At 53.7% G+C, this 25,099-nt stretch overlaps 1 protein-coding gene across 3 annotated transcripts in view; it reads right to left on the reverse strand.

Annotated features, from left to right (window-relative positions):
* The window catches only part of Rai1 (retinoic acid induced 1), a 123,655-nt gene that overhangs the window by 58,990 nt on the left and 39,566 nt on the right, over positions 1–25,099 (reverse strand). For 2 of the 3 annotated variants that reach the window (XM_048366156.1, XM_048366155.1), the window contains exon 2: positions 22,519–22,661. The gene's annotated coding sequence lies outside the window, so the exon portion shown is untranslated. Of the gene's footprint in view, positions 1–22,124; positions 22,243–22,518; positions 22,662–25,099 lie in introns of all 3 variants that reach the window. The other variant, XM_048366157.1, reaches the window with a different exon arrangement.

Here is a 25,099-nt window from a genome sequence, read left to right on the forward strand (position 1 = left end):
TTAATTGGAGATAAAGTCTCATGGAGTTTTCTGTCCAGGCTGGTTTTGAACCAGGATTCTCGGACCATAGCTTCCTGAGTAGCTAGGATGACAGGTGTGAGCCACTGGCGTCCAGCCCCCATCCCTTTTTTTGCTGGTAGTGGCACTGGGGTTTAAACTCAGGGCCTTGTATTGGCTACAGACACTCTACCACTTGACCCATTCTGCCAATCCTTTTTGCGCGTGCACTTGTGTGTGTGTGTGTGTCTGTCTGTCTGTCCTAGGACTTGAACTCAGGACCTGGGTGCTGTCCTTTAGCTTTGTCATTCAAGGCTGGTACTCTACCACTTGAGCCACTGCTCCACTTCTGGCTATTTTGGTGGTTAGAGTTAAGAGTCTCATACACTTTCCAGCCCAGGGTGGCTTCAAACTTCAATACTCAAATCTCAGCCTCTTGAGTAGCTAGGATTGCAGACATGAGCCACTAGTGCCCAGCAATTTGGTTATCTTTCCATCTTCATAATCCTCCAGATATCTGCCTCCCAAGTAGCTAGAATTATAGGTCTCAGTCACCACTCCTGGCTTTCTGTCATCTTCTGTCTGGCATTCTAGTAGTGGCTGGTCAAGGTAGCCAAGCTGCCTCCCCTTTCTGATACTTAGCTTACTCATTGCTAACATATGGAATCAATTTCCTACTTTCACATGATTGCTCCTGTAAGTAAAAGAGGGTGACGGAGGTGAAAAGCACATAAGAGCTTGTAGCACAAAGTAGGTATTTTTAAAAAGCACACCTGGAGGCTCAGTGTCTCAAGTGATAAACGGCCTTCCTACCACATGCAAGAACCTGAGTTCAAATCCCAGTGCTGCCAAAAATGAGAAATAGTAAAAAGTAGACCTGGGTAGGGTTGTGGATCAGTAGCAGGATATTTATTCAGCACACTCAAGGTACCCTGGGCTAATCCTAGAAAATGAAAATCAAGAGCAGGCCAAATGCTGTCTCAAACAGAAATGCCTTCCACTCCACCTTCCAGGAGCTCCTCTGGGAAACCATCCCTAACCATCCTCCACCTTTAGGCCTTGTCCTCTCGCTAGTTCTCAGGTTCCCGACGCAGCCTTTGGTGTGGCACTTGCACGGGACATCTAGCCTTGAAAAGCAAGGACAATCAGGTGGGTACCAGGTCACACAAATTATTAGCTGGGAGTAAGAAAAGGTAGATGGTATAGGTTAACATCAATTTTCTCATCTGTCCCTTCTGCTAAAAGCAGAAGCCTGCCTTGTACTTGGGAGGTAAGAGGGATCTCATAGAAACCCTCACATTCTCAGCATCAGCTTGGAAGGATGGGCCCCTGCCCAGCCGCTCTCAAGTTCAGCATAGATGGTCTTGATTTCTGCCCAGGCCCCAGTCTTCTTCACAGGGTGACACTAGCAGCAACCTCCAGGGTGGGAACCAGCTCTCCATCTCCTTTAGCATCCCATACTCCCCAGGCTAAGTGTCAGGTGATCATTTGAGATCAGAACTGGCTGGAGAAGGGCGGGGAGGGGTCGTCTAGCCTCCTAAAGGGGTTAAGGAAGTGATGAGGTGGGGGAGAGCTGCCTCCATGTCTTCTAGAAACCTCAGGGGTACTAGGCATTTACCCCACATAAGAGGCCATATTGGCATGTATCTGTAGTACCCTTTCTCAGAGCCAAAAAGCTGTGAGCTAGAGGCCCTGTTGGCTGTTCCCCCAGCAGAAGTTCAGTTAGGCAGTTATGGATGTCTTTGAGCACTAAGAAATGGGGGCAATGAATTAATTATTATGTAATAAACGCAGTTTGTTTGGCAGCTCTATCTTTCAAAAACATAGCTTGTATGTGTAGTGATGGTTTATACACTCAAGCATGCAAGCATGCGCATGCACACACACACACACACACACACACACACACACACACACACACACAGAGTCGCACTCTGGGACCAGCAGCAGCTTTGTCAACTTTGGGGAGGCAGGGACAGCCAGGGGGCATCTTAAGGAAGTGGCAGGAGCCCTCAACAAGGGTCCATGGGGGATTGGGGACTGTAGTAGCTCATCTTATCCCCCAGGACAGGGACTCTGGGATCAGCCCAAGCACTCTACCTCCAGTGCAAGGACGCTGGGTCTCTGCCCGCCTCTTTGAAAGAGAGCTGAACAGATGTTCCCTTGAGTCAGGAGAATAACGCTGGCTCCCAGATGGGTTGTATGCGAAAGTGCATCTTTCTCCCTCCCTCCCTTTGTGCCAAGCACTTTCTTTCTGGGAAGCAGCTGAGCATCAGAGTGTCAAATGGGTATGCAGGGGCAGCCCTGGGGCCTAGGCCAGCTTGGTGGTCACAGGAGAAGTCCTGCCACACCAAGACCTTTGTGAGGGTGAGGAGCAAGGCTGGAAGGTGCTGGTAAAAGAGCTTGTGGGCCTGGCAGGCAGGGGCTCCCAGCTGGAAGTGCACCAGAGCTGGAAGGCCTCCTTCTGCCTGTAGGCCACCCTTCGGCTCTCTATGACACACTCAGTCTCTGTCCCAGTAGTTGCCACCTCCCCAGTCATCCCTGGTCTGCACCAATCCTGGCAGAGCTCCCTCTCCATGCACCCAGCCAGTCCCTTTGCTACAGCTATGTCCTCAGGCCAAGGGCCACAAGCCCTGTTCTGCCTCTCCCCACAACCAGCAAAAGCCTCCTATGGGGCTTACACTCCAGCAAATGTTACAGCAAGGTGGAGTTCAAAGACACCCAGGACTAATCTCAGCAGGAGACAGCCCCCCCCCCCCAGTAGCTGCTGCTAGTCTCCCCTCCGGAATCCCTCCCCAGGTCCTCTCCCTAGTCTGGGCTTGTCGAAGCCTTACTGCCTGATGGAGCACAGCAGAGCAGACTGAACCCTGTCTGGCTTAAAGGGATGTCCTGGTCCTATCCTTCCCCTGAGCCTCAGGACAAGGGTGCACTGGGCACATTTCTGCTAGCTGAACATCAGCAGGCAGGGCCTAGGGAAATGCTTACATGTGAGATCTGCCACCCCACAGGCCCTGGTGTTTCTGATAGAACCTGGGTACCAGTGGTGGTGAGCTGCTGCCCCTCAGGAGACTCCTTACTCCTACAGAAGTGTGCTGTGCTGCATCCTGGGAGCCTGGCCCACAGTAGGGACATGAGAAATATTGAGGGTAGATTCCTTCCACATAACAAAGGTTGCCGTTTACTAAAGTGCTCACTTGTGGTAAGGGCTGTTGAAACTGGGATGAAATGGAAGACTGCATGATGATGGGAAAGCTGGCCATAAATGAACCATCCCTACAGTTCCTTATATCAGGACCCATTGTGTACTTCCTCTGACCCTGAATAGAGAGCTGGCGGGTGCCCCCTTCAGTCTCCAGAGATTTGAGCCACACTCAGATCAAAGGGGACAGAGATAGGTAAGGGCTAACAGGAGTAGAGTGCAATGAGAAAGGCTGCATCAAGCAAAACCCCAGAGCAGGTGGGAAATGCATACAATTCCCAGCACCCGGTCAGGGTCTAATGGATGCCTGCCCTTGACTCCGGACACTCAGGCACAGAGATGCATGAACTTGTGACTCACACTCTCTTTCTGTTTCTTACAGTGCTACTGGAATTTGAACTTGGGCATCAGTTTGCTGAGCAGGCATTCTATCCTTTAAGTCACATCTCCAGTCTTCTTTCTTTTGTTTTTCCTTTCACTTTTTTGGTGCTGGTTTGGGGGCTTGTACTCAGGGCTTCATGCTCTCACCTGGCTTTTTCACCCTACCACCTAAGCCACAACCTCCACTTCCAGCTTTATGCTGGTGAATTGGCAGGTGTGTGTGGGGGGTGAGGGGTGTCTCAGGGACTTTACTTTCCTGGCTGGCTTCAAACCTTGATCCTCAGATCTCAGCCTCCGAATAGATAGAATTCTAGACATGAGCCATCAGTGCCTGGCTTCTCTCTCTCTCTCTCTCTTTCATTTTGTTTGTTCTTTTTTCTGTCTTTTGAGGGGACAAGGGAGGTGCAGGAATGGAATCAGAATGAACAAATGCAGTCATGATTCTCAGTGTACACTATGTGGAAAGTGGACTATGCAACTTTTGAGCAAGGTGGGAGGGGGAAACTGAGGGAAAGTGAAGGAATAGGTGATGTCCAAAAAAGAAAGGAATTCATTACCTGACTTATGAAATGGTAACCCCTCTGTACAGTACCTTAATAATAACAAAATTATATTTTAAACAGGTACATTGGTGTGTGTGTGTGTGTGTGTGTGTGTGCCTTCCTGAGACTTGAACTCAGGGCTTGGGTACTGTCCCTGAGCTTTTGTTTTGCTCAAGGCTAGCACTCTACCATTGAGCCACAGCTCCACTTTCAGCTCTTTGGTGCTTTATTGAAGATAAAAGTCTTCACATATTTTTTTGGGGGGGTGGGGGGCTGGCTGGCTTTGAACTGTGATTCTCAGATCTCAGCTTTCTAAGTAGTGAGGATTACAGGTGTGAGCCAGCACCTGGATTACATGATTTTAAAAAGGAATGAAGCTAGGATTTGGGTGATTTCTAGGAATCCAGTCACAAGGTATGGGGGAGTAGGACTGGCAACTTCTTCCAGCTAAGTGGTTCCGGGCTCTGGAGAGCATTCATTTGTTCACTGTCCATTTATTCACTCAGATTCCCCATTCTGAGCAACCTGTCCACTACCCCAGGCCTCCACAGTAAGACTAAGTTCATTCATTCCATACAAGTACTTACTAAGTACTTGCTAAGTCCTTGAGTTCAGTATCTCTGGGTGCCTAGCAATGTGGTTTAAGGGAGGGCTGGGGATGAAAAAAGTATCTGCTGTGTACTCCAATGTCCAGGCTTCCCGGCCCCCACACAGCATCATCCCCTGTGGCCACAGGAGCCCACCTACCCCCCTGAAGCAGGCAGGCACCCAAGAAGGGAATTATGGTCCCTACAAGAGACACTGACATGAAGCTGGTTACTGCCTTTTCAGCAAACGTAATTCCTTTTTATTAGAAAATTAAAGGGTAGGACCAGCTTGCCAAAAGCCAAAAGAGCTGAAATGTGCTTGCCTAAGATATGCAGTGTCTGATAAAACGGATTTACACATCTCCCTCCTTTTTCTTCTGTCCTCTCCCCTCGGCCAGACTCTCCTCCATTCATTCTCCATCCACACTGGCACTGCAGCAACGGCCATGAGCTTGGCCTTGGCCCACCCGCCCAGCACCCTGGATGCAAGGAGCCTGCTTTTGTTCCCTTCGCACTGAGTGCCGGGTTTTAAGCCTTTTTAGAACAACCTCAGGGATTCTCTGGCTTTCCTGAGATGCAAGGCAGCCTGTGGCCCTCTACTAAGCTGAGGGTGTCAGGAGGAAAGGGCAGGAACAATAAAGGATTGAGCTGGGGAGAAGCACGCTCATCCATGTGCAGACCCCAGCACAGGCGGCTCCAGACGGAGCGGCAGAGGGAGGCGGCCAGGGCAGAGAGCCGAGGACGGGCGCATCCCTCCCTGCCACACAAAAAGCAACTATTCAAAACCACCCAGGGAGTTCTCTCTTATTGAAAAGTCCTTGATTCTTCCCTTTCTGCTGCAGAACTCACGAACAAGGGCCTAGTCTTATTAATGGGGTGATGGAGGGGCTCGGGAAGGGGGGTCCTCCTACCCGAGAAGGTGGCTGAGCCCGCCCTGCGAGTCATTAGGAGCTGGTAACTAAGGTAACTCCAGATCGGATTTTCTCCCCCACTAATCTCTCTTTTTCTCTTTCCTTTTCTCATTTTCCCCCCTCTGCTGGTCAGAGGCTACATGCCTGGTTTAGAGGGGAGCTGGGAGGGTGGGGGATGTGTGTGCGCGCATGTACGTGTATGTGTGAGTGGGTGAGTATGTGTTGCATACTAAAACGGTGTCCACCCTCTCTCTTGATGCTGGGGGGGGGGGGAGATTGGTGTCTCAGCTCAGGTACCTCTGCCCCAGCCCTCCCTGACGCCCTTAATCTCGCCCCTCCCTGTTCAAGGGCAAATCCATTCCCCTCACTGCCTCCTTGAGTAACAAAAGGCAAGATTGGGTTTCTTTCACCTGCTCTCACAGAAGCCTCCGCTTTGGCGTGTCTAGCAGAGGCCGCTTTGTTCTGAAGAAAACCAAGACGGGGTCTGTCCTGGGGGCCTGCTGCCTGGGTAGACAACAGGGAGGGGAGGGGGAGCCAGAAATAAACACACACAAAAATTGTATTGTCCACCAGGCCTCCCTCCTCTGGAGCTATGGTCAAGCAAGGTGCAGCCTCCCATTCTGAGGACACAGGGTTCAAATCCCAGCTGGCCTTAGGTGGCCATGTGACCTGGGGCAAATTCTTCCATTCTCTGAGCCTGGCTTGTACAACAAGGCTCTGGCACAGTGTCACTTCTCTCCACTACCTGGGCTTCTCCAGGGCTGAAAGAGGACAAACCAGTTTTTCATCAAGGTGGGTGCAGGGTTAGAGGGGAGAGAGTGGCCCCAACTCTCCCGAGGTCCACCCCCCCCCCCGGGCCACCTCCACCCCACTGATGGCATTTCTAAGGAAGAGGCACATCACTGGCCATGGGACTGAGAGCTTCCCCAGTGAAAGAGGAACAGGCTACCCTGGCCCAAGGCCTCCTAAGGGGGCATGGATCATAGGGGCAGCATAATGTCACATAGAGACTCCCCATGAAAGTGCAAGTCTATGAGGGTCTCCCAAGGCTCCAAGTGGACCCTAGGCCCCAGCTCACACAGGTGAGCACCCCTACTGTCTGTGAAGCTGATGTCTGCCCCTGGCTTATCCTCTCTGGGAGAGGTGCCACCTGGCCTGCAGTCCTCCTTGGGGTGGGGCCACAGTAGCTAGAGGCTCCCACACTCGCAGTGGGGATGAGGACGCTGCCTGCATGGGTGAGTCACAGAAGCTCAGATGGTGGCTCTGTGCACAGGGGAGGGCTGTAGTCATGGCCCTGTCTGAGCCCAAGGTGACAAGGTCAGCCTTAGCGGCCAACTGGCTGGCCAGGCTGGCGCCTGAGACACACTGTAAGCAGCCTCTGCTAGTCCCCAAATGATCCAGCCCCCAGCCTGATCACTGCAGGGAGGACCCAGCTCCAGGCTGGGGGGTGGGGGGTATGGGTAGGAGGGATTTAGTTTAGAGCCAGAAGAGCCACATGGTAGTGGAAGGGGGGGAGCAATGCAGAGCTCAGAGGAGGGGAGCAGTGCTGGAATGTACACATGGAATGGGGCTTCTGGAACTGCAACTGCAAGAGTATTCCCCGCCTGGCTGGCAGGTAAGGGCCACCACCCCTGACCACAGCTATCCGCTCCTCCTGCTGCACCCTCTCCCTTCCTCATCATCTTTTGCCTCTGCCCTCCTCCTCCTCAACTCTACCTGTCAGGACTGGGAACCAAATGGAACTGTGCATTTTCATTTGCACCCGCCTTCTACTTCCCCAGCTCCTGGGGACTGACATGTCCTGTCCTGTCCAGCCATCTCTGTCCCCCTCCCCTTGGAGGGCAGCAGCAGCCATACACCTCCAGCAATGGTGGGCGGTGAGAGGCTACTGACAAGGCAGCGGCCTGGCTGGGTTTACTGGTATTTCTGAGAGCAAATGGTGGGTGTGTGCCCACTCAGTGTGTGATTGCTGGTGTGCACGCAGCAGGTAGCATCTCTGATCCTCCTCCTCCTCTTCACTCGACACTGCCTCTATTTTTTGTCATAAAACCCAGTTCCCACAGTGCAGGATGTTGGGCCACCAGGCATGCCAGTAGCAGCACGGGGCACTCAGCAAGTCATTCCAATCTTGACAAGTCCTGCCAACCCAGCCCATTTACAGATGGAGAAGGTTGGGACCCAGAGGCCACACACTGGATCTCTGGATTCATGCATGTGCCAGGGGAGTCAGCATATAAGCCCAGTGGTGCTCTGGTGCAGGGCTGGGTGACTTGCATGCCGACCAATGTGGCTAGAGGCTGGTGGAATATGTGGAGGGTGGGCCTGGGTAAGCTAAGCCCAACACCTCTGTTTCCCACTGGTCCTGGTCCTTTTGAGTCCTCTGTCCCGCCCTCCTCTCCTTCCCCCCACAACAGACAGACCAGGCCCAGGCCCTGGGGCAGCAGGGACCACCCAGGTAGACAGGGAGGAGGGGGAAAGAGAGAGAGAGAGAGAGAGAGAGAGAGAGAGAGAGAGAGAGAGAGAGAGAGAGAGAGAGTTGACTCAGCCTGATGCTCCACCCAACCTGACCACAACAGCCAGGAAAACAGGCTTTACAGTGCCCCCCAACCCCCCCCACCCCTCCCCGGCCAGCCCACCCCACCAGCAGCGCCTCACTCACCCAGCCCTGAACCAGGAACTGGGCCTGCTGCCATCAGCAGTCACTGCGCACTGGCTATGCACGCTGCCTGAGTCACAGCCCTTCACTAGCCCACCTCACTCCCACTCGTCCCTGCCAGGTAGGAGGTGAGGATTCTCCAGGGACCCCACTTCCTCAGACCACCCAGCTTAGACATCCCCTCACAGCCTGTCTCTGGCCCTCTGGCTCTGTTCCCCCAAACTCTCAGGGCTGAGTGGTCCAGCCTTTCCATGGCCACAGCCAGCCAGAGTCCACTGCCTGGACCTGTTTCTTGAGCCGTAGCTCTGCACCTTGTGCCCACACTGGCTGGCACCAGGGGTGTGAGAAGCCGGGAGGAACCCTGTGGCCATGGCTGTGTGGATGTGTGGAGGAGGGGAGTGTGTCTGCCTCTTCACACCTCTCAGTCAGGATCACTGAGGCTGAAATTTCAATTAAGAAAGAGAAATAATTACTGCAGGGCTCCGGGCTGGCTCAAGTGGGGACAGGCCTCAGTATCTGGCACAGGAGGAGGTGGTCAGGCACCCCATGGCCAGACTGTGCCCAGGCAGGTACCTGGGCCTTTGCCCAGGGTCAGCTTATGAAGGTTGGGGTTGGGGAATGGACAGCCCAGTGGGCTGGAGGGGGTGGGGAGCCCTGGCTGGCTCTTAGAAAACAGAATGCAATCTAACCTTTCAATCACTCTCCAAGCCCAGAGTAAGCCTGAAGGCTGTAGGGCTCCATATCGAGATGGGGTGTAGATCTCCAAATCAGGATGGAGAAGGCTTGGGCCTCCCTTCAGGGGAGGTTCCTGCACAGTGCTGATCTCTACAGAGGTCTCTATGGTCTGCTCTGCCACTCCCAGGAGAGGCGGGAACCACCTTTGTCCCTGGGTCTTAGAACCATTGCCCACAAAGGGGTCCCAGGGAAGAGATTTCATCTCAAGAGGCTTTCAGCTAAACCCTTCATCTCCCCCCCCCAAAAAAAAAACTCCCTCTCCAGAATCATCTATCTTCTCTCAAAAAAAAGGCCCCTTCTTCCTGAGACCAACCCATTTTCTCTTCAGGAATGCTTCCTTTTAATCCAGAAATTCCTTAGCTCCAGAACTTTCCAGAAATATCCCCATCCTCTTCTCTTCAAATATAATCCATCTCCAGAAACGCCAGCATGCTCTACAAAGGCTCTATCCTGACTCCAAAAATGCTCTGCTTCCAGAAATTCCTCATCTCCTCTCCAGAGATGCATGTCAGCTCCAAAAATACCTCAGCTCCAGAAGGGCCCTCTTTTATTTCCAGAAATACTCCAGTATCATCTTCAAGAAAAAAAAACAAAAACACTCCACTTTCAAAGGCACTACAGTTTCTCTCTAGAAAGATTCTAGTTCTCAGAAATGTTATGTCTCTGACAATGCTCAGAATCCAGAAAAACCTCATCTTTACTCCAAAATGTGCCCAGAACTATTCTTACTCCATCATCTTAAAAAAAAAAAATACTCTTCCAGAAACGCTCCCAACCGCACCTCTAGAAATGTCGCCAAAAGTGCCAAATCTCGCTTCTAAAAACATCCTTTTCTGGAACTGTTCCAGCTCCCGTCTGGCAATGACCATGGCAAAGGTCTCTGCTTGGCTCAGACACTGAAGAAGCTCAGAAACTCATTTCCTCGGGGTCTCCTGGAGAGACTGCACAATGCGTGGGCCTCCACCTACTCAGTCATTGGCAGAGCCCATTCCTGAAGTCAAGAGCTGGGCTGGCAGAAGTCAATGCCCCAGGGGTGGGGAAAGAGGAATAGTCAAGGTATCCACTGTGACTGCAGCCCTGCCCAGCCTGCGGGATTTGTGAGAGAGGCCAGGGAAGGGAAGAACAGAGTGGGCATCACAGACACTTCTACCTGCCAAGTGCACACCACCCCTCAGAGCCCACACGGCATGGCAATCTACCTCATATCCACCGCCACACCCACTACACCACTAAAAACCTCACCTACACTCCCAGGTCTCTTATGGGCCACATCCTGGGGATGCCAAGGAACGAGAGGGCTCTGTCAGCCCCCAACAAGTCTTAGTTGACAAGACTGGGCAGCTCATCACTGCTCCACTGCAACTGGTGGTTCCCAAAGCCACTTCTGAAGGGCACACACCTAGCACCTGCTTATACACCTAAGATGCTTGCATACCTACTTGTGCCCTTCTGAGTGACCACAGGCTCCCATCTCTCTACTCAGCCAGGCAGAACTCGGGGATAGTCTCCTGTGGAGACTTCAAACTGAGTCTCTCTCCCAGGCAGGAGAAGTAGGGAAGACAGCTGTTCTCAGAAAGGGGACCAGGAGGTGGAGGATGGGTCAGTGTCAGCACACAGCCATGTCTCCTGAGAGTGCCTAAGAATATCAGGTTGCGGACACAGGCATGCGTGAGACACACTTGCACACATGGAACCTCACAGGAGGGAGGGGCTGTACCCTCATCTTGCAGGAGCTGTCCCTGTGCCTTGGCCTCTGTGGGGAAACTCAGAGCCTCTAGGTGGTAGGAGGGGAGGGGCCCTGTCCCGTCCCCCCTCTTCTTCCTGGCCCACAGCGGAGCTCTGCTCTGGTCGGCTCCCACAGGAAGATAATTACCATTTATTAAGTCTCCCAATTTAGAACCAGCCTCAATTAACTGGAACCTCCAGAGCCCCCTTTCCTTGATCCTTTGGGACCAAGGGCAGACATGAATAGAGCTTGATCATGCCCTCTAGTATGCCCTCAGCACAGCCCCTTTGTCTAGCCCCTCCATGAGCTGGCTTTGGCCTGGATATGGAGCTCCCACATCTGTCTCCTCCCCCTTCTCTATCCCTCCCAGCCCAAGTCTGACCATCCCTTTCTAGGAAAGGAAAACCAGAGTTGAACAGGAGTTTGCATGAACATGAGCCCAGGGTCCAAGATGGCAGCGAGGCAGAGGCCAGCACCAGTAGTACAGCAAGCAGCCAGGGCATCCCGGCCCCCTGCATTGGTATTCTCTGTCCCTCGCAGCCCAAATTGCATTGCTTCTCCTGGGACACTTTTATCGCACGTTGTCGTTTCAGCAAAAGGTTATGTACGAGAACATCGAAATCCCTCCTGCATATTAACTAAAAGGATGGTCTTTAAAATGCACACGGGAAAAAAAAAACCACCTAAGAGCTGATTTCTCCAATTGTCTTAGATCAGAAGGAGCACTGGACTGGGAGTCAGGGGAAGGGGCCCTTACCCAAACCCTGCCATCACCGGGACTGGGGACTCTATCACTTCACCTCTCCTGTTTTTTAGGCTGCTAAAAATGGAAACAAAAAGCTGGGACCCTGATGCTTTACTGGGGCCACTGTGAGGGTCACATGAATGACTGTAGTGAGTATATCCTGTTCTAGAACAGGCGGAATCCAATTGGTGTTAGTGATCAGGCTTTACCAAGTACTTAACAGGCTACACCTCCCATACGTCTCTGGATCTTTCCCCAGGCAGTCCTCCTCACACCTGGTACGTGTGTGTGTGTGTGTGTGTGTGTGTGTGTGTGTGTGTGTGGCGAGAATTCCTGGGAAACATTTTCCAGACCCAGTTTACAATGAGTACTTCAGTTATAGCATTTAGACAGGTGATCTGCCTGAGATGAGTAAAAGCTAGGGTGCCAGGATGAGAACCTACATTTAAGTGAAGGATTGAGTAGCTCCAGCCTGTGGGGAGGGGACATCCCTATCTCACCTCTGCCTATGGTGCTCTGTAGGTATGGAACTTAGCAACTGTCAACCTGATGGGTTCTTAAAGGAAAAAGAATGTATGTATGTCAGTACTGGGGTTTGAACTTAGGGCTTCGCGATTGCCAGGTAGGTACTCTACTACTAAAGCAATAACCCAAACTTTTTTTACTTTAGGGTCTTCAGGGTCTTCAGACTGATCTTCACTCTTTTTTTTTTTTTTTTTTTTTTTTTTTGGTCGGTTGTGGGGCTTGAACTCTGGGCCTGGGCACTGTCTCTGAGCTCTTCAGCTCAAGGCTAGTGCTCTACCACTTGAGCCACACAGCGCCACTTCTGGTTTTCTGGTGGTTAATTGGAGATAAGAGTCTCATGGGGGCTGGGAATATGGCCTAGTGGTAGAGTGCTTGTCTCCTATACATGAAGCCCTGGGTTCAATTCCTCAGCACCATATATATAGGAAAAGCCACAAGTAGCACACTGGCTCAAGTGGTAGAGTGCTCGCCTTGACCAAAAAGAAGCCAGGGATGGTGCTCCGGCCCTAGTACTGGCAAAAAAAAAAAAAGTTTCACGGACTTTTCCTGGCTTTGAACATTGATTCTCAGATCTCAGCCCCGTGGGTAGGATTATAGGCATGAGCCACCAGTGCCCAGTTGATCCTCATTCTTATTTCTTCTGCTTACCTGGGAAATCAGAAGTGCTCTACCATTCCTGTCTTGTTTGTTGAGATGAAGGGCTCACTAATTCCCTCCTACCCCCACCCCCAGGGTGGCCTCAAACCACAGTCCTCCTAATGTCTACCTCCCAAGTAGCTAGGATTATAGATGTGAATTTCAGTGGTCTCTCTGGGTCTCAGTGTGCTCTTCTGTTAAATGGGGAGGGTAACAAAACCCACCTTTGGCAAGTGATAGGACCTGAGTCGTGTGGAAGCCCTAGCAGGTATCTGGGAATCAGTAAGGTCTGTTTACTTCACTGCTGCATCTTCAGCCAATCACACTGTGAAGGCAAAGAGGAACCATGGGAGAATATGATGCCCAGAGAGGTTTATCACTGGCCTCATATCACCCAGCAAAGGATACATGAATGGCAGCTCAGCAAGAGGCCCTGGATGGATGATTTCTAGGTAAACTGTGATCCCAGCCCTTCCCCCAGATGAATTCTCAAACATAGGGAATGTCAATAGGAGTCTTAGGAAGCTTTACCCAGCCCAAACCCACTTCTGCATCATGGCTGCTGTCTATCTGACCCTGCGGTAATACAGGCCTCCTTTAAGGGAAGCACTGTCTGCCCCCAAAAGCCAGGAAGAAGGATTTGAGCAGCCTGCAGTCCCAGGCTTGTCCCAGACTCTTCATCACCTCAAAGAACTGCAGACAGAGTTGTTTCAGGGCTCCAAACCTGTTTCTTTCATTTTTTCTCTTTTAGTCGGTTATAGGGCTTGAACTCAGAACCTGGGTGCGGTCCCTGAGCCTCTTTCTTGCTCAAAGGGAGTGCTCTACCACTTGAGACAGAGTGCCACTTCTGGTGGTTTTTTTTTTGTTGTTGTTGTTTGTTTGCTTCCATTCCTGGGCTTTGGACTCGGGGCCTGAGCACTGTCCCTGGCTTCTTTTTGCTCAAGGCTAGCACTCTGCCACTTGAGCCACAGCGCCACTTCTGGCTGCTTTCTATATATGTGGTGCTGGGGAATCAAACCCAGGGCTTCATGTATATGAGGCAAGCACTCTTGCCACTAGGCCATATTCCCAGCCCCACAGTGCCACTTCTGGTTTTTGAGTGGTTAACTGGAGATAAGTGTCTCGAGGCTTTGAACTGCAATCCTCAGATCTCAGTCTCCTGAGTAGCTAGGATTGCAGGTGTGAGCCACCAACACCCAGCTTAAGCCTCAATTTTTAACTGTATGACATGGGAGTGAAAGAACCTTTTACCCATAGGGTGGGTTTAAAGACTGAAACTAACCAGGCTTTGGCCTGGCCTCTGCTGGACACCCTACCAGGTTGTAGCTGCCGTTTTTCCCTCTGTTTCAGGGCTTAGCATTCTTTCAGAGAGTGACAACTTCTATGCTTTAATTACCATCCCCAAGGACTACTACCTCCTTTCCCAGCTGAGACTTAACCATTCCTCTAGGGCTTCAGGGTGCAGGAGGGCTGGGCAGGGCTTCTCTGGGTAATCGCTGGAGTTTGAAGAGCATATCAGAACAAGCTTTCCTCTGGATGGGCCCCTAGGCCTGCACAGAAGCTGCATAGAGAGACAGATCAGAGACAGTGGAAAGGAGGAAGTTTTTGCCCTGTACCACTGTCCATCAAAAGTCAAGACCCAGGGGCTGGGGATATGGCCTAGTGGCAAGAGTGCTCGCCTCGTATACAGAAGGTCCTGGGTTCAATTCCCTAGCACCACATATACAGAAAATGGCCAGAAGTGGCGCTGTGGCTCAAGTGGCAGAGTCCTAGCCTTGAGCAAAAACAAGCCAGGGACAGTGCTCAGGCCCTGAGTCCAAAGCCCAGGAGTGGCCAAAAAAAAAAAAGTCAAGACCCAGGGGCTGGGGATATGGCCTAGTGGCAAGAGTGCTTGCCTCGTATACTTGAAGCCCTGGGTTCAATTCCCCAGCACCACATATACAGAAAACAGCCAGAAGTGGCACCGTGACTCAAGTGGCAGAGTGCTAGCCTTGAGCAAAAGAAACTAGGGACAGTGCTCAGGTCCTGAGCTCAAGCCCCAGGACTGGTTAAAAAAAAAAAAAATTCAAGACCCAGCCAGGCACCAGTGCTTCATGTTGTAAACCTAGCTAGTCAGGAGGCTGAGATCTGAGGATAGTGGTACAAAGGCAGCTCAAGCAGGAAAGTCCATGAAACTCTTTATCTCCAATTCACAACAACAAAAAGCCATAAGTGAAGCTGTGGCTAGAGTGGTAGTGCACTGGCTTTGAGAAAAGAAAGCTCAGGGACAGCATCCAATCCCTAAATTCAAGCCCCAGGACTGGCACCAAAAAAAAAAGGAGGAGAAGGAAGAAGAAGGGGAGGGGGGAAGGAGAGGGGGAGAGGAAAGAGGAAGGGGAAGAGGAGGAGGAGGAGGAGGAGGAGGAGGAAGAGGAAGAGGAGGAGGAGGAGGAAGAGGAGGAGGAGGAGAAGGAAGAGGAGGAGGAGGAGGAGGAAGAGGAGGAGGAGGAGGAGGAGGAGGAGGAGGAGGAGGAAGAAGAAGAAGAGGAGGAGGAGGAGGAGGAGGAGGAGGAGGAGGAGGAGGAGGAGGAGGAGGAGGAGCTGGTAGCTCATGCCTACAATCCTAGTTACTCAGGAGATTAAGATCTTAGAACAGAGGTTTGAAGCCAGCCCTGACAGACGAATCTTGGAGACTCTTACTTCCAATTTACCAGCAAAAAGCTGGAACTAAAAGGCATGGCACAAATGGTAGCGTGGCAGTCTAGAACAGAAAAAAGAGGCCCTGGGTGTGAGTCCCAGAACTGGACACATGAGTGCGCACACACCCCCACACCCACACCCACACACAGTCAAGAAGAGGAAGAAAGGCCTGGAAAGGAGCACTGATGACTAGCCAGTACCTGAGGTGGCTCAGTTCATGGCCTCTCAGGCCCTACTGGGCTCCCCTCTTTATTCTCCTCCTCTGAGCCTTTGCAGCAGCTGCACTCCATGTTCACAGCCCCTTACCTTCCCCCTGCCTCAGGATAAAGCCCTCCACAGAAGTCAGACCTCAGAGTCCTTTCAGCCACAGCTCCTTCTTCCCTCTCCCCAGTGCCTATCTTGACCCTCTATAGGTGCTCACAGTGTACACACACACACACACACACACACACACACACACACACACACACACACACACCTTCATTCCCATGCCCAGATTCCTGGTTCTGATGTGTACATAGAGTCACCAATGGTCCTCCATCTGCAGGAGTATTGTTCCCTCCTCCAGGATGCCTGCACTTTCTCAGGGGAGGTCCTCCTGGTCATGCGGTCAGCAATGCTGAGGGAGGACTGAAGGACAGGAAATGCCACCTATGAGATCGGGTGGGCACTGGATACACGAGACACAGCATAAGGTCAGCCTGGTCCAGACATGGCTTCTCTGCCCTCACAGCCTCACCTATAGGATGTCTGAGGGCCAGCTGGATGTGTGGCATGTTCAAGGCTGGCACCGTATCTGGCACCCCAATGGCTCTCAGGCCTGCAGAGCCTGCCTCTGAGGGTACCACCTGCCCTACTGCCTCCCACAGCTTATTCCGGCCATGGAGGGGCTCTGGCCCAAAGCCCTGGACGGCGAGCTAGCCCAGTGTTGGACCTCTGTGGCACAAGTGGCCATGGCAGGACAGAACCTTCTTCTCCTTTTGCCCTGGGAAAGCCCTGCTGTGCTCTTCCATCTGCCTTTCTCATGCCCCAGCACCTGCTTGAGGAGTGTACCACCTCCGACCCCATTCCTGCCAGGGCCCCACAGGCCTAGCTTGAACAGAAGAGCTTCCCATAGAACCAGGCATGGTGGCACATACCTGTACTCTCTGCTACTCAGGAGATGAAAGCAGGAGGACCACAAACTCCAGGCCAGCCTAGGCAAAGGTAGCAAGTCCCTACCTCAAAAACAAAATACAAACAAAAAGGCTAGGGGTGCAGCTCAAAAAGTAAAGCACTTACTTAGCATGCATAAAGCTCAAGCCCCAATACTGCAAACTAACTAAATAAATAAGTGGTGTGTGTATGCATGCTCTTCTCCCTGTGGGGGTCCATATGTGGTCCATGGGTGGATTGCTGAATCAGGTAATTGCCTATAAAACAAGGGTATGGATATAGGGAAACATCTGGATTCTGGTTGCTGAGAACGATGCAGGTAAACGATGCAGCTGCACCCCCACTGTCTAAGAAGCACTGAAGGGCTTCTCAGTGCTTCTTAGAGAATCTCCTTCCTCAGAAGCCAGCTGACTCTAGGTCCCAGATATACCACGACCCCCTTTGCACATCTGGACACGGCCAGTAACTTAAATAAACTTGACCTGACTTTCTTTACTCTCCTAACAAGTCTCATCAGGAAAAAGGAAACCAAAACTTCTGCTTCCGTTGACCAAAGGGGAAACTGAGGCTCACAGAAACAAGAAAAGTTCTTGCTGGTGGCCACTGTTTTTGCTGGCCTCTGGTTATTGCTGACCTACAGTGTCCCCCTCTTTCCAGAGGGGCTGGGGGAGGGGCTAGGTGCACAGAGGCAGGGAGGAGTAAAGCAGCAGGCCCCATCTCCATAAATGATGAGATAAGCCAGTTTGCCTGCATACGTGTCACGCATGAACCCTAGCAACGCAGGATGCTAGGCATAACATCCTGGAAGCCACCTGGTTGGTCACTGTGACCAGCATAGTCTTCCTAGGGCTGAGAACTATCCAAGGCCCACCAGCACCAGGCCTGGACCTTTTTTTTTGCTGCCAGTCCTGGGGCTTGAACTCAGGGCCTGAGCACTGTCCCTGGCTTCTTTTTGCTCAAGGCTAGTACTCTACCACTTGAGCCGCAGTGCCAGTTCTAACTTTTTCTGTGTATGTGGTACTGAGGAGTTGAACCCAGGGCTTCAAGCATGCTAGGTAAGCACTCTATCAATAAGCCATATTCCCAGCCCTCTCCCAGAAAAATCTTAAGTGTGTGTATACAGGAGTGTCGCCTGAGTACCCAGCAGGCCTCAGGGGCACCTGTGGCTGGTCTGCTGCAGTTCCATCAGCTAACATAGGGGAGGAGTGCAGGAAGGTCGGCCAAGATGACAGACTAGAGCTGCCTGGGTGGCAAGCCATCCAGCTTCCCACACGCTGGACCACACAACCTTTGCCCTGTGCAGCTGGGGGCTCTGATAGGACCAATCTTGATGGTGCCATTGGAGGAGGAAAAGACGTTAGCCTCAGGGCCTGGTTTCTGCAGAGGTGAAGAGCTGACAGTAAGAGTCAGAGGCCATGGGGGTGGGGGGGTTGGGCTTTTGAGGCCAGAGAACTGGGTCTAGTCCCCAATTTCCAACTGCATGACCTGAGGCAAGTCACTTCTCTGTGGAATTGGAACCACAGACACTGACACACAGCTGTAAAAACAGGACCATTGCCAGGCAGAGGGGGGGCGGGGAAGATCCATGGAGTTCGGGTGGCTGCCATCAGCCCCTGGGACCTCAGAGTCACCACTCCATCCTGGGAAAATCCTTACATTTAAGGGAGAAGTCCAGATCCAACTGGGCACAAGCCACCAAACACCTCTCAGAAGGGCCCCCTCTAAACATGCTCCCCACAGAGCCCTGCGGTTGGACCCTGCCCGTCCCACACCCTTGGCGCTCAGCCTCATCGTCTCCCTGGCTGGGGGCTGTGAGCAGGAATGGCTCAATCAGGATATAATCGTTTTTAATTAACGTGCGGATCATTTCACAGGCTGATCTCCTTGGAGACCACAGGGAAGATGGTCTTTTAAGATTTTTGTTCCCTCCCCCAGTACCCCCCCCCCACACACACAGTCAAAGGCCGTCCTTCGATTTTACCCACCCAGCTGCAACCTTGAAAGAAGCACAAAAATCTGATGCCTGGATCCCTTTGGGGCCATTAGGAGGGAAGGGTATGCACACACACACACACATACACATATACACACACACACTCCCAAGCTCAGTGATATAATCCCTGAGATGCACACCTGAGATCAGAGACTCACAGGCATGTGCCCACACCCACACACAGGGACCCAGACAGACACAACAGCATGGGGAGGCATACCCACTGGCCATTCATGGCTGACAGGCTGCCAAGGAGAACACAGAAAGGCCCAGCCGTCAGGAAGAGAATCAGCGACACAACTTCCTTGTCCTCCACAAGCACCCCCCCAGTCTATGGACTGGGGTGCCTTGCCACTTTCCCCACAGGGGATCCAGTGAACAGAGAAGTCACCATACCAGGTCGTGTCTGCTACCTACTTGGTCTGGGTCTTTTCTGACCCCAGATGCCCTGGACAGCTGTAGCACCCAGCCCTGCATAGCCGCTCCAGGTTGTTGAATACTGGCCACCTGACACCCCCTCCCCCCCACAGGTACCCCCCCCCCCCAGTCTCTGGACTGAACCCTCACTGGTGAGGTCTGCATGGGGTGAGGAGGGATTCTCAGCCTTCCCTCTGGAAAGCAGGATGGCAAGATAGGAAGGGGATCTGTCACGAGGCCAGAGGCATGAAGTCTCTAGCTGGCTAACCTCAGGCTGGTGACTTGAGTGGTCCTGGATCTAAGAGCCCAGCAGTGTGTATGCCATTGAAGGGCTTGGGGCCTGTCTGTAGCTTCAGCTGGAGCTACACAAGGCAAGCTGGTGCTTTTCTCCTTGCCTGGAGTCTCAGTTCTCCCATCTGTGAAATGTGCAAGGTCAGCCTAGGCTACCTCCAAGAATCTTTTCCAGATGCAAAAAACCCAAATGGTAAGATGGGGAGCCAGTTCTTGGGTGCTACACAGCCCAGACTGCTGTGTGACCTTGGGACTTGCTTCCCCTCTCTGGGCTCTGGTTTCCTTCTCTGTCAAAGGAGGGAGATCAGACCCGTGATTCATTGCTGAGGCTCCTTTCAGCTCTGGTGGAAGTTTCTAGACTGTGGGGAAGAAAGGAGAACAGTGTCCCACTTTTAAAGCTAGAGGAGCTTGTTTCTTCACTGCAGGCATGCTGGAGCCTTCGGCGGCCGCAGCAGCAACAGCAGCAACAACAACAGCAGTGGCACAGCGTCATTTTGAGGAAATCATCTTAAACATCAGAAAAAGCTCTCTACACAAAATATACCCACTACATCAGTCATCAGGAACATCCAGAATGCTGAACAAAAGGGGCATATTAAGTAAATTACAGTACATCCACTTGACTGGAAAAGCCTGAAGACATTAACCATGGTGTTTATGAAGAGCCAGTTACAAAACAGGAAAAGACTGGCGTTATCGCCAGGAGAAAAAAAAAAAAAGGGCAAGCAGGATATACATCTGAATATATGCAATGACGACAATACCTTAAAAAAAATCAATCAACTAACAAATCCATTAGTCCGGGGAAGAACTACCTGAAAATCTAAGCATTGCTGGGACCCCTAAGATACGCAGTAACCTTTTTGTTTGTCTGTTTTTCTCGATCTTCTAGATTTTTGGTGAACCGAATTTTAAAATGCATATGTTAATAATAATAAGAAAGGCTTTCATAAAAACCCCAAAACAATAACAAGGTGCCTCCAGTTGAGAACCCTTCCCTTTCATTCATTGATTCATTCATTACAGATCCATTCACTCTTGTTTGTCCAGCCAAACACAGAACATGGTGAGAGTCTGAAGTGTGCCTGGCCCTGGGGGCTCTGAGGGAAGTTTCTGTCTGCAGGAAATGGAAGTCAGAACCTAGGGTGTCAAGAGCCAGAAGGCAGCCCCACAAACAACTCTCCTCTGAGGCACTTGGGCCATAGTGGTGAGGAGGGAGCCATAGTAAAGCTGTCACATGCAATCCTGCCTCCCAGGGGACCTCAGCCAGGCTGCCCTCAACTGCCAGGACTTCATAGTCCAACGTGGGGGGTCAGAAAGTCACCCAAAGCTCTAGCCTTCAGCTGTCAGTGGGCAGGATGCAGGTGAGAGGCGCAGGGCAAAGGTTTGAGCAGGAACCAGCCAGTCCAGCCTGGGCAAAGGGTAAAAGAATAAAAGGGCCTCCTTCCTTCACCTCAGTTCCCACAGTGACACCCCTGCCAGTTCTCAGTGGCATTGGCTTGGAACCTGTTTTTCCTCAGGGTCACTGGACCCTTTCCATCTTCCCTAAGGTCCCTGAATAGGGAGGGACCCACCCAGCTAGGACCTGTACTGAGCTTCAGCTGCTGCCTCAGAGGAAGGGGGAGTACAGGGTCTGGAATCTGCTGCCCCTGTCAGCAGTGTCATGCTGTTAGCATGTCAGAGGGTCCAACAATGTGTCCCTGCTGTGTAGGGGCTGACAGATTTCTAGGGGAGGGTTAACCCTTTCTATTCCTGGACCTAGCCACAGAGCGGGTCTGCACACAGTCCAGTCCTCAGCCACTAAAGGTACCATTTGTCCTCCAGGAAGCCCCTCTTTAGATAGGAAGAGGAAGGCTTTCACCTGCCTAGGCTGTCTGACTGAGAATCCAATTAAGGCTGATTTTCACGAATTCTCCCACTCTAAACCACCAACAGCTAGCCCCTCAAATTTTCCACACATTCCCTCCAAACCCCTAAGAAGCAAAAGGATCTGGGAGCTTTCAGTAGCTGAAGGGCTCTGACTCAGGGCCCCCTCTTCTTAGGACTGTGCTCCCCCCATTCAGGACTGCGGTCCCCTGAAATTCTCTGGGCTACCTCTCCCTGCCCATGGCCCCAGAGGGAAAAGACGTTCCCACCACTCCCCTCCCCCTTCTGCTGCGCCCACCCCCACCCCGAGGGAGGGGCCCTGTCATCGATCTCCAGGTCACCAGAGCGGTAGTGTCAGCCGCGGATCACGGGAGACAAACACTTCGTCACACAAACACATCACCCCCGGGATCACCTCTCAGCCCGCATTGTACAGGAGGGGAGGAGGCTGAGGTTAGTAGCCCTCGACATGCCTGAAGGCACCAGCCTATCGCCATACCCTCCACGACCCCCGGCTGCACACCCCAAGCCCTCTGACACACGCCCCCACCCACCCTCTGCCTGCCTGGCGCCATCCCACATCAATTTCTTCAACCCAAACAAGTCCCTCCCCCAGCCTTGGGCTCAGGGTCAGCAGCCCCAGGAGAGATGAAACCCCGACTCCTGCACACCTACACAGAGGAGCAAGATTTCATTGTCAGCTTTGGTTACTTGGCCACGCATGAGACCTAGCAGGCACAAGGCAGGGGGGCTCTGGGGCAGACTCTGCGGGGAATGGAGAAGGGTCTCCAGGGGAAGTATTTGAAGCAGCCCGGTCCAGATCCGGAAGCCGCCAGGGAGGGGGAAGGCGGCGGGAGGGGGGCAGGAGGGGGGCGGCTCGACTTCAAGCACCGGCGAGGAGGGGCCGCCGCGGCTGGAGGAAGCGTATGGAGGTGTTGGGGAGCCGTCTCCTCACCCCACCCCCCCAGAGACCGCGTTCCCGGGAAGTTTCCCACTGGTTGCCCAGACCAGGACCGGCCGACCAGCTTCTGGGCGCTGATTGAGAACTTAGGCAAAACTCCTTCCCTCTCCCGCATCTCTCACCTCCCGGTCGGCGGCTACCAGCCCCGCCATCTCAGCCCAGTGCCACCGTCGCCAAGACCGCTCGCTCTCCCATGCATTGTGGACGAAAGGGGAGGGGGGAATCCCCAGCACAACCAAACTGCCACCAGAAAATTACAAATAAAAATAAATAAGAAGAAAATTCCTCCTCTTGAGCCTGATCGCCTCCACCCGCGTGGAAAATCTCGCAAACAGGAAAATCCACAACTCCAGCCAAGATTGCGGCGGCAGGAGGGGTGACCAAGGCAGGCGAGAGGGCGGGCGGCGACCCCCGCCGGCAGCCCCGGTTCGGGGCAGATCTGAGAGCGGCTGCGGGCCAGGATTCTGGGAGCCCTCGCGCCCCGCCGAGGACACAAAGCTCCGCCGCCAACAATACCTGCGGGCTCCTCCGGGGTCTCGGAGCGCCGGCTGCGCGTCTCGTCGTCTCCCGGTCCCCGGTCGTGTCTCTCTCTCCGCCGCCTCTCTCGCGCGCACACTCTCCCCCTCGCCTCTCCCAGAACGCGGCGGCCAGATGAGATCCTTGGGAGAAAAAAAAAATGTGAGCGCTCGCACGGCTCCTTTCTCTCCGCCCGCCGCTCGCGGCGGCCCCGGGCTCGCTCTTCTCCCTCGCGCTCCCGCGCGCGCAGGGCCGCGCCGCGCCGCGCCTCTGCTCTGCTCTGCTCTCCTCTCGCGCCCCGCGTTTCCTCCTCAACAGCCCCTGCGAGCGCCCTCAGTAGCCATTATTCACCGGCCGCCGGGGGACAGGAGGTAATTAGAGACGGCCCCGTGGCCACATCCACTCGGCTTAGCGCGATGCGGGCGCGGGGCGCGCGCGGGGAGGGGCGCGCGACGAGGGGGCTCGGCTGAGCGCAGCCCGCGCCCCAGACGCGGGGGGGGGGGGTGCGAGGAGGAGGGGGCAGGGAGGGAAGAGGCGGGAGGAGTGCTGAGCCGGGAAGAGAGGGAGGAGGGGGCGCCGGAGAGACGCTCCTGCGGTTCTCACCGCTGGGGCTCGGGGTCACCGGCTGCGAGGCTCTGAGGCGCTTAGGGGGCTGGTGTGTGTGTGTGTGTGTGTGTGTGTGTGCGTGTGTGTGTGTGCGCGCGCGCGCACGCGCGCCCGGGCGCCTGCACTCATGCGCGCGCGGGCGCTCATCAAAGACAGAAGGGGAGGGAGGGAACGCTTCAATATTTTTCCGGTGACTTACGAGTCCGCGGGTGAGCCCCTGGCTGTGCGCGCTCGCTTCGGTGTGTGTACCGATGTGGCTGTGTATATATATATATATTTTTTTTTTCTTTTCTTTTCTCTGCCCTACGTGTAGATGTCACGGGGCTTGGCGGAGAGGAGGGTGGTTGGCGGGGGAGGGGGTGATATCTGGATGCTAGCTTGTGAATGTGTTTGTGGGTCTCGGCGGGACTGGTGATGCGGTGCATGCGCGGGGTGGTGTTTGTGCGCGATGGTTTATAGGGGCAGTTTGGCTGCCTGCGCCCGTGTGTACGGAGGGTGTTGCGTGTCCGTGTAGGCTTGTTTGCGAGTGGTAGTAGTGCGGGGCAGGGCGCCTGTGCGAGGCGGTGGCTGGCCCGAAGCAATGGCCTGTGACTGTCGGTCCGGGTGGGCTGTGTTTTGCGTGCGGATCTGAGGCCCGGAGGGCAGGGATAGCCCTCGTGGCGTCCGGGATGGCACCGCGGCAGAGGAGCTACTTAAGGCGCGAAGAGGCACCGTTGGTGTCGGGGCGCAGAGCGACGTGTACGGGGGGAGGGGGCCGGAGAAGAGGCGGCGGGGTGGGCTTCGTTCTGCACCTCCCCCTAGCTGCACCACAGACGCAGCTTGGAGATCCTGCCACTTGCCGGCTCCGCGGTCCTAGAGGCACAGGATTTGGGGTCCTTTGCTTGGTTGGGGGAAGCGCCTACAGACCAGAGGGGCAGCGGGGACAGACATTTTGGCGACCCCGAAGCAGGCCAGAGACGCAAGGGCTACCCTGAGAGTCGTCGCGCCTTGAAGACAGCTGGGAATCAGTCAGAAACAAAGAAGAACGGAACCTGGGGCCCTAGGACCAGACGTGGCCTACCCCGCGCGTTAAAGGCAAGCGCGTGGACCCCAACGGCAGCGGCGCGACCCCTCTTAGTCCAGGTCCTGGGAGCAGCTCCAAAGCCCCCTGGGCACGCAATTATGCGCCCTGGGCGGGGCCCCGGAGAGTCGGGCTCTGAGAGCAGCTGGCGGGCGCCAGTCCGGAGCTGTGATTGAGCGTTCAGCCGGCCCGCCCCTTTCCAACCGCTCGCCGCCCACGCAGCCAGCCATTCATTCATCCATCCGTCTCTCCATCCAACCATCTTCTCTATCCATCTACCCGCGCCAGGATCTCACAGATATGCGAGCCCCTGCGCCTGGATTGTTGCCGTTGGTCAGTCTGTCTCACTCTCCTGAGCCCCACCTCCACCCTTTCCTCAGGTCCATCTGCTCTGGCAGTAAAGGAGCTCACCCCATGACCTTTATCACATTTGGAGTTTGCTGCTCAGTGATCTATGCCCCAACAACACCCGTCCCCCCACCACACACACACACCCTGCCTCTACTAAAATCAACACACAACTTGCCCCCTCCACTCCCACACTGAGTGACAGGTGGGTTGAGGTACCTTGGCCCTCCCAGCAAGCAGCCTAGCAAGCCAAGGAGGGGGCTTGCACGTGGCTTTTTCTCACTGCAGAAGTGCACATCAGTAAAGCCTCCCTAAGGGTGGGAAGGGGGTGCATGACACATTGCTGATCCTCCTCCCACGCCTTGGTCAGGGCTATGAATGGTCTGGCTACACCAGAGATCACAAGTACTAATGTCCTGAAAGTCATTCCTAACCTTGGATTAGCAAGATGCCAGCTGGAAGCTAAATGAGTTTCTGGGCTCTAGGTCTGCCTTAATCAATTGAGTTACACAGGCTGTTCTCTTGGCCTGGGAATCATTTTACAACCAGGCTGGGGGGGGGGGCACA

This window comes from Perognathus longimembris, chromosome 17 (assembly GCF_023159225.1).
Source record: "Perognathus longimembris pacificus isolate PPM17 chromosome 17, ASM2315922v1, whole genome shotgun sequence".
Classification (NCBI taxonomy): domain Eukaryota; kingdom Metazoa; phylum Chordata; class Mammalia; order Rodentia; family Heteromyidae; genus Perognathus; species Perognathus longimembris.